This window comes from Orycteropus afer, unplaced genomic scaffold (assembly GCF_000298275.1).
Source record: "Orycteropus afer afer isolate SDZICR_OR568_19922 unplaced genomic scaffold, OryAfe1.0 scaffold00840, whole genome shotgun sequence".
In the NCBI taxonomy this organism is placed as follows: domain Eukaryota; kingdom Metazoa; phylum Chordata; class Mammalia; order Tubulidentata; family Orycteropodidae; genus Orycteropus; species Orycteropus afer.
In genome coordinates, this window is record NW_006922427.1 from 638,825 (window position 1) to 648,430 (window position 9,606).

Consider the following 9,606-nt stretch of genomic DNA (forward strand, 5'->3'; position numbering starts at 1 on the left):
CCTGCAGAGATTCCCCTCTGAGTTGTTGACAGTGGTAGCTGGGCATCATGTAGTTCCTCTGGTCTCATAGTCATATAGGCTGAGGATCACATGGATTACCAGTCCCTTGGACTAACTGTTTCCATGCAGCTTTGATTTTCTTCATTCTTCTTTGCTCTGGATGAGGACAGACCCATCTTTGCATCTAGATGGCCACTTGTAAGCTTTTAGAATCCCAGTCACTACTGCAATGTAGGATGTGGAACAATGTTTTTGTACAGTACATTATGTAAATTGACTTTGATATCACCTATGACTATGGCTGTGAATCCATAGATCCGACCACTTGCCTCCTCTGGATATTTGGCTGTGGCCAAGAAGTGACTACAAGCTTGCCACTTGTCAGATGAGAATTCCTACAGAACATACAAATACACTTGTGAAAATGTTATCTGTCAACCCTATGGTCTTGGGCACACTCCTCCTTGCCTAGACATACCTGATCATTCAGCCTGTCCACCCATCTATCCACCCATATACCTATGTTTGCCTTCACTGAAAACACAGTATTGTATGTGCAAAATGGTTCTTCTTTGTTGCCTGTACCTCTTATGCACTTCTCTATGTCTTTCTCTTCCTCAATGCCACTGTGTTGACTGCTCACATTTTGTACACTGTCCTTCCCTTCACCAAAATCCATATTTGTCTCTACGTATCTAGTAGTGTTCCCTCCCTTCCCTTCCCAGACCTGGTAACCAACAAAGAAAATTTCCTTCTATATCTAAACCTTTCCTTGACTTTTTAATAATGGACTAACACAATATTTGTCCTTCTGTGATTGACTTATTTCACTCAGCATAATGTCCTCCAACTTCATCCACATTATGTGGTGTTTTGTTGATTCTATGTTATTCTTTAGGTTGTGTAGTGTTCTATTGGGAATATATACTATAGTTTGGTCATCCATTCTTCTGTTGATGGGCACCTAGGTTGTTTCCATCTTTTGACTATCGTAAATAATATTGTGTTGAACATGTAATTCCCCATCTTTGAGTGACACATTTAATCCTTTTACATTCAGTGTAATTATCGGCAAGTATGAATTTGTTGCTGTCATTTTGTTATGTGTTTTTTTGTGGTGTTGCTGATTTCTTTGTTCCTAATAATTTTCTGTACTGAGCTCATTTTGTTTATGAATCATGTTATCATCTTCTTTGTTGCTGTCATTTTAGTGTTTGCTAAATATTTGTGATTGTCCTCTTTTTTTATTGTGATGTGAAGGTTTATCATTTTTCTTTGATGTGACCCTGTATTTATAATTTTCTCCCTGAGTTTAGAATAGTCCATGCTATCTTAAAATTCTCTTGACTTCCTCATCATTTACAAGTTCTGTAACTACACTATTTTTTTCCTGCTTCTTGTTTTGTCATTGTCTTCATTTGCCAATTTATGTCTCTGGATCACTGTTTACAATCTTTTAAGCTTATTTGGCTTTGGATATTTCCATTACTGGGTTGGTTTCTGGATTATGTCCTAATACGTGGTAATAATGGTTTGCAGTTTGCTAATGTTTGTTCTCTGTCCATAGGACTCCCTTTAACATTTCTTGTAAGGTTGTTCTGCTTTTAACAAATTCCCTTAATTTTTGCTTGTCTGGGAATGTCCTGATTTCACTATCATATCTGAGGGACAACTTTGCTGGGTATATAATTCTTGGATGGAATTTTTTCTCTTTCTGGATTTTATATATACCACCTCATTGCCTTCTTATTTGCATGGTTTCTGCTGAGAAATCAGAGCTTAGTCTTGTTGGTTACTCTTTGTAAGGTAAATTTTTGTTTTCCTGTATTGCTTTCAGGATTCTTTGTCTTTGGTTTTGGTGAGTTTGATTATGATCTATCTTGGTGATTTCCTTTTGGGATCTATCCTGTTTGGGGTTCACAGGACTTTTTAAATGGACTTATTCTCATCTTTAATTATATCAGGGAAATGCTCTTCCAACAAATCTTCCACTACTTCTTCATTGCTTTTATTGGTCACTTCCTATTCTGGAATTCTCATTACATATAGGTTATTCCTGTTGATGGTCTTGCACAGGAATCTTAGAGTTTCTTCATTTTGTTATGACCTTTTTTTCTTATTGATCCCTTTCCAAAGAAGTATTGAGTTGTTTTTCTTCAATCCCACTAATTCTGACATCAATTAATTCAATTCTTCTCCTTGCCCTTTCAATGTTTTATGGATTTCTGAAAATTTACTATTAATCTTTTGTATCTGTAGATTTTGTATCATTTCTAATTTTTCATTTACTTTGTCATTTTGTTCTTTATTGTCTTCCAAAGTTGGTATAGGGTTTTGTCTGTGCTTTCCTTAGTTTTGTCAGTGTTTTCCTCAATCTGTCTCTCAATCTGTTGAAGGTACCTAAACATAAACCTTTTGAAATCCTTATCAAGGAGTTCCAATGCTGCTTCTTCCTCTGAGATGTATTCTGTGTCTGTATCTTGCTCCTTGTTTCTACCACTTTATCTTGCTTCTTTGTGTGGACTGTGTTGGTCTGCTGTCTCCAAGACATTTTGATGCTGTTGTATTTGTATTCAATTGGTGACTGTATGTTGGAATGATTCACCCAAGGTTATTTTTTTGTTGTTGTTTGTTTGTTTGTTGTTGGATGTATCTGAGTAAGCATTGTACTTTGCTCCTCTATTCACTGGTTGGCAGCACTTATGCACTCAACACCTGTGTTAGACTGGGTTCTCTAGAGAAACAAAACCAGTAAACTTATATATAGAGAGAAAGAGTAATTTATCTTAGGAAAATGGCTCACACACTTATAGTAACTGGCAAGTCCAAAGTTCTTGGATCTAACCTCAAGCTGGAGGCTTTTCCAGACTCTCACAGCTGCAGGGGCTGAGGATGTCAAGGTTGGCAGACAGAATACTGGCTGTGACTCCAGTGAATGACGGATCTAAGATCTCCAGTCTGAATGGTGGATTGTTTGTGCATGGACAGTTGTGGGCAGCACAACAGAATCCCAATACACCGAACAGTGTCTCTTTTGCCAGGATGTCCATAAATATACTGGAAGCAAGCCACAACCCTAGGGAAACTTCCTTTCAATGGATTGCTTAAAAAATATTTATCTGATCCCATCATGGGAATAACCACATCACAACTGCTTAAACCACACAGAATTGTGGTCCAGCCAAGTTGACACACAGCTCCAACTATCGCACCACCTTTCTCCTGGTGCACATGATCGAGAGTGAGAGTGGCTTCACAGATCTCTGTTAACTGTTTGTGAAGAGCAGTAAGGGTAAATTAGGTTCATATTGGCTCTTGCATATTATTGACCAGTAGGCTCAGAAGCAATCTTTGCCCTCACTCAGTAGTTGTTGCTGCAGGAGGTGTGTGTATTGTTGGGTCATATGGGCATGGTTGTTATCTCCCGCTCAGTTAGACAAGAACAACAATCAAATTTAATTAATTAATTAATTAATTAAAAGCAAGGGGACAAAAAATACACACCACATATATGTACAGGATAAATCACTAAAAAGAGAAAGAAAAAAAGGGGGAACAATAAATAAGGTGAAATATTTAAAGAAATACTTTAAAATGCCAAAATAAATATAAGTAGAATAATGAAAAAAAAAAAATGTCTGGTGAGGGGGAATAAGAGAGAAGTGTACCATAAGAGAATAATGAATGAAAAAATGTAAAAAATCCAAAAACAAAACAAGGGATGGGGATAATTACAAGAAAAAAAAAAAAAAAGGTGAACCAGGAAAAGGGAAGATAGAAAAAGCTGAAAACTAGAACCTGGCAGGGGAAGAAAGAGGAGTAAAAATAAAAAAGGAAGAAGAAGAAAATAATAATAATAATAAAGCAAACAGACAAAAAGAAACAAGAAACAAAAACAAATCTGGTGAAGGCAGTGCTCCATCAGAGCACCCAGACTGTGATGGAATTCCCATCGGCCAGAGGGTTGGTGGGAGTACGGATAGCCACATCTCTTTTCACTAAGAGGGTGTGGGATATAAGAGTAACAAGGGAAATATTGCACCTTTCCAGTCCTTAGCCGCCTGTATGTCTATGCTGTTCTTAGCAAGTGGACCCTATTCTTAGGTCTCTGGAATCTGAGAGAATGCTGTTTCTTTAAGTATCTAAAATGGTTGAACCACTTGTAAACATGCAAAATGGCTATGCCCTCCAGACAGCCAGAAGTTAATTTTTAGGTTAAATTTTATGTCTTAGTACCACTTGGAATAATCCAAACTGTCTGTGCTGTCAGGATTGCTGACACTCCGTAGCTCTGTTTGTCTCCTTATTCACTATTTTCTTGCAGGTTCTTCTACTAGTTGGAATTTAGATCACTTCCGTATTCTTCCTTTCAAGGCTCAGGGCTCCGGGATTATCTTCTGTATCTGTGTCAATTGGTTTCTCTTTTCTTTGTTGAGGAGGGTCTGTTAGTTTGTCTGCCTATTCCACCATCTTACCAAAACCAAACAATTTTATTTTATAAACCACTGTGTACTGGTGTCTTTAAAGATATTATTTATTTATTTAGCTCTTCTCTCTGCTCTTACATTTTAACATAAGTCATGAAAAGTCAATTAAAATTTTTAGTATTCCTCCTGGAAATCTCCTTGGCTACCTCTATGCATTTTAAAAGCAAACATAGGCTCAGTAATTCATCACACACCGATATTTTGAGAAAAAATTTCTGATATGTTCTCACATATTTTTGTTTCTTGTTCACATTAATTAATTTCATCAGAAATTTATTTCATAGCCCCACATTATGCAAATGTTAGTGTACACATTAGTTTTCAGATTGTTATGCATTTACTGAATAATGAATTCCCATCAAAATGAATGATTTCCATCATATATCAAAAAATACATATTAAATGGTTGCTCTATAAGAAAACATGTATCATATGCTATTCAGTAATTCAAAAATTTATGCTTATTGCAAAGGCCCAATTAAATAATAAATACCACACTATAGTGTGCAAGAATAATTTTAATTAATTTGTCAAGTATTTAAATTAATCATATAGAAACAATACAAAAATTATACAGAAATTTGAAAAAGCAAGGGCATAACCACTTGATGAAACACAAATTAATAAATTAAAAGTAATGAAAAAAATAACATAACAATATTTTAGAAATATAGCTTATATCCATTCTGGTGTCACTATTCTGACAAATTGTGCTCAGTGTTGATATCACATATAATGTTTTCCCATCCACCTCCTCAAAGCCTCCTTGACTTCTTTATTCCTCACAGTGTATATGAGAGGATTGAACAGAGGTGTGAAGATTGTGTAAAAAGCTGAGACCACTTTATCATGGTTCATTGAATGGTAAGATTTGAGCCTCATATACATGAATATGGCAGTACCAAAGAAGAGTCCCACAACAGTCAGGTGAGAGGAACAAGTCTTAAAGTCTTTCTTCCGGGCTGCCACTGATTGCATATGGAGTACTGTGGCCAGGATTAGGCTGTAGGAGGCCAAAATGAGAGCCAGAGGGATTAAGAGCATCAGAATGCAGCAGACATACATGAAAAACTCAAAGATTTTGGTGTCAACACAGGTAAGGCGCACTAGTGATGGTGCCTCACAAAAGAAGTGATTGACTTTCCGTGAGTGACAGTAAGGAAAGCTCATTGTGGCATCAGCCTGAATTAGTCCATCTACCCCTCCCAAGAGCCAGGAACTTGCTGTCATGAGCAAGCAGAGCCTCTGACTCATGAAAAAGGGGTAGCTCAATGGGTGACATATGGCCACTTAGCAGTCATAGGACATAGCTGCTAAGAGGAAACACTCACCCCCTTCCATTGTGAGAAATAGGAACATTTGGGCTCCACAGCCTGTGGGAGAGATCAACCTAGTATCCATTAGGTAGTTGTTTGCCATTTTTGGAACAATGGTGGAGATCAACATCATATCCATGAGGGAAAGCTTGCTAAGCAGGAAGTATATGGGTGTGTGGAGTCGAGGGTCCATGTGGATGAGGATGATCATAAGGGCATTGCCCATTAGGGAGATGATGAAGATCATGAGCACCATGGCAAAGAGGAATAAGTGCACCTGTGTGTAGTTAAAGAGCCCTAGAAGAATGAAATTTATATCTCTACTGACATTTGTATTCTCCATGGCTCTACTGGCACCTGAAAAATTTAACAATGATAAATAAATGAGATTTGCTGAAAGAGAAGCTTGGATATATCGTTAAGAAAACTTTGTCAAATGGCTTCAGAAATCTCAGACTTAGAGCCATAATTTTTGTTTTAATCTTTCACTTACCAACAAGATTTTTGTCATCGCATTTTATCATCTATCTCTGCAGTTACTACAAACTATTTTTTATTTAGATTAAATTGGATAACACTCATATATAGTAATACAAATGAAATCTCTCTTATGTTTTAAATATTTTGTTAGTATACCACCCATAATTTACTCAGGGTGTTAAAAATATTACCTATGAAATCACATTTCCATATTGAAAGTGATTCAAGTTTATGTACTTTAAGTCTCATGATTACTTTCAAAAGTGTCTCAGATGTTTGATTAATATTTTCCATCATAATTTTCTTCAATATCTAGACAAATTGAAATATCTAAAGTTACAAATATATGCAATTAATAAAACCAAGTTTGCTGGGGAATAAAATACAAAAATTAAAATCTTCTATTCCACATGTAAGTGCAGCCTACACTCCAAATTCACAGGATTTAAGCTACCCTAGACATGGCTACATCCATCACCATATACCTCACATCATCTTGACTTGTGCTCCTGATTACAATGTGTATGCATGTTTAGAACTCTCTCTACACTTAAATTTTGGACATGCCATGTTCTCACATTAAGGTGCTGTATTTAATTGAATAAACCCATTCTAAAATAATAATAAGAATTTCATTAACGAACTAACAGATTTTTATACTCATACTTTCACATCATTTTACTCATCAATTAGAGTTTTTTAAACTTAAGAGAAAACCAAACTCTTTGCTATTGAGTCAATTATGATTTATCATGATCCCCTTTAGGTTTCTGAGGATGTAAAGCTTTAAAGAAGTAGATTGCCCAGTCTTCCTTCCATGAAGTGGCTGGTGGGATTGAACCACCAAACTTCTGGTGAGCAGTCAAATGCCTTAGGCACTATGCCACCAGAGCTCCTTTTTTCCTTTAAATATGACTTAACCAAATGATCTAATTGTCACAAACTGAGCCTAAGTTTCAGCATATCCTACAAATAAAATATTAACTATTCATTTACTTTCAGCACCAGATTCTGTTTTCATTAAAACATCTAGCTTCTATTTATTTTGTATGTAAGAATTTTGGATAGGATAATAAGAGCCATATGCAAATAGCTTCAACTATGATACTTAGGTGAGAAGTACCTATCTCTTACACATAAAAATTGTCAAAAATAACAATTGATTCAGTATTATAAGGTATTATGTTTGAGGTTCTTTCAAAGTCTAAAGTATAGTAATTTTTTTTTGTTTTTATGTAAATTTATTGGAGAACAGTACAAATATTGTGAATAGTCAGTATATATTTAACATATAATACAATTCTTGGGTGCCTAGAATATACCAAAGATGTCCTTCATAATATTAATATATATAAATGTAGATATCCCCCAAAAGATGTAGGTAATGAAAACTACAATATACTACTATAAGAAACAGTGAGACCTATACAAATGAAAGAACATACCATGTTCATGGATAGGAAGACTGAACATTGTGAAAATGTCAGTACTAGAAAACAATTTATAATGAAAATGCAATCTGATCCAGATTACATCAACGTTTTTTAAAGACACAGGAAAACAAATCACCAATTTTAAGTAGAAATAATAGAGACCTTGGAAAGCAAAACACTACTAAAGAACAACAAAGTAAGAGATCTTACCGTCTCTGATTTCAAAACCTACCGTTCAACCAACATAACCAAAACAGCCTAGTATTGGAACAATAACAGACACAAAGACCAGTGAAACAGAATTGATAGATGCATACATCCACCTATAGACTGCTAATCATTGCAAATGGCTAAAACCCATTAGCTATGAAATAGGGAGTCTCTTTATCAAATGGTATTGACAAAACTGAATATCAATTTGCAGCAAAATGAAGCAAGGTTAGTACCTCATACACAAATATTAACTCAAGAAGAATGATTGTGATGGATCAAGGACCTAAATGTAAAACCTAAAACAATAAAGTTCATCAAGGAAAAAATAGGGGTAAATTTATGGCCCCTAATTTATGGCACAAATAGACTATAATCATAACCAAAAAGATTGATATCCTAGGCATAGGGAGCTGAAATGGACCAGTTTGGGCCATTTTGAATCAATCATATGATCTACTATGCCAGGAATGATAATTTGAAGAGGAATGACATGGCATTTATCATCACAAAGGATGTTTCAAGATCTGTCCTGAAGGACAATGGTGTCAGTGATAGGATCATATCTGTATGCCTACAAGGAAGACCAGTTAATACGACTATTATTCATATTTATGCACTAACCACCAAAGCCAAAGGTGAGGAAATTGAAGACTTTTATCAGCTCCTGCTGTCTGAAATTGACTGAACATGCAATCAAGATGTGTTAATTATCACTGGTGACTGAAATGCAAAAGTTGGAAATGAAAAATCACCAGTAGTTGGAAAATTTGGCCTTTGGTGACAGAAATAATGCTGGAAATTGCATGACAGAATTTTGCAAAACTAATGGCTTATTAATTGCATATACCATTTTCAACAACACAGATGGTAGATATACATGTGGACTTTGCTAGATGAAATGCATAGGAATCAGTTGGCTACATCTGTGACAAGAGGCTATGGAAAAGCTCAAAATCTTCAGCCAAAACTAGGCCAGGAGCTGATTGTAGAACAGACCATCAACTGGTCATATGCAAGTTCAACTTGAAGTTAAAGACAATTAAAACATGTCCACAGAATCCAAAATATGACTTTAAATATATCCATCCTGAATTTAGAGACTATCTAAAGAATAGATTTTATACATTGAACACAATGACCAAAAACCAGAAGAATTGTGGGATGACATCAAGAACATCATCCATGAAGAAAGCAAGAAGTCATTAAAGACAAAGGAGAAAAAACAAAATGGATATCAGAGGAGACTCTGAAACTTGCCTTTGAATGGATAGTAGCTCAAGCAAATGGAAGAAATAACAAGGTAAAAGAGCTGGACAGAAGATTTTAAAGGGCAGATTGAGCAGACAAAGCCAATTACTATAATGAAATGTGCAAAGACCTGGAGTTAGAAACCAAAAGGAAGAACACACTTGTCATTTCTCAAGCTAAAAGAACTGCAAAAAACATTAAGCCTCAAATTTCAATACTGAAAGATTCTATGGGCAAAATATTGAATAATGTGTTGTTGTTGTTGTTGTGGTTATTTGCCGTCAAGTCGGACCCGACTCATAGCGACTCCTCCTTGGATTGCCGAGGCAGTATCACTACGGAGGTAGATTACCCAACCTTCCTTCCGAGGAGTGGCTGGTGGGTTTGAACCGCCAGCCTTCTGGTTAGCAGTCAAGTGCCTTAGGCACT

The 9,606-nt window shown here is 35.8% G+C and overlaps 1 pseudogene; it reads right to left on the reverse strand.

Annotated features, from left to right (window-relative positions):
- Nucleotides 1-5,213: 5,213 nt before the first annotated feature.
- LOC103212037 lies at nt 5,214-6,146 on the reverse strand (annotated as a pseudogene).
- Between the last annotated feature and the right edge of the window lie 3,460 nt (nt 6,147-9,606).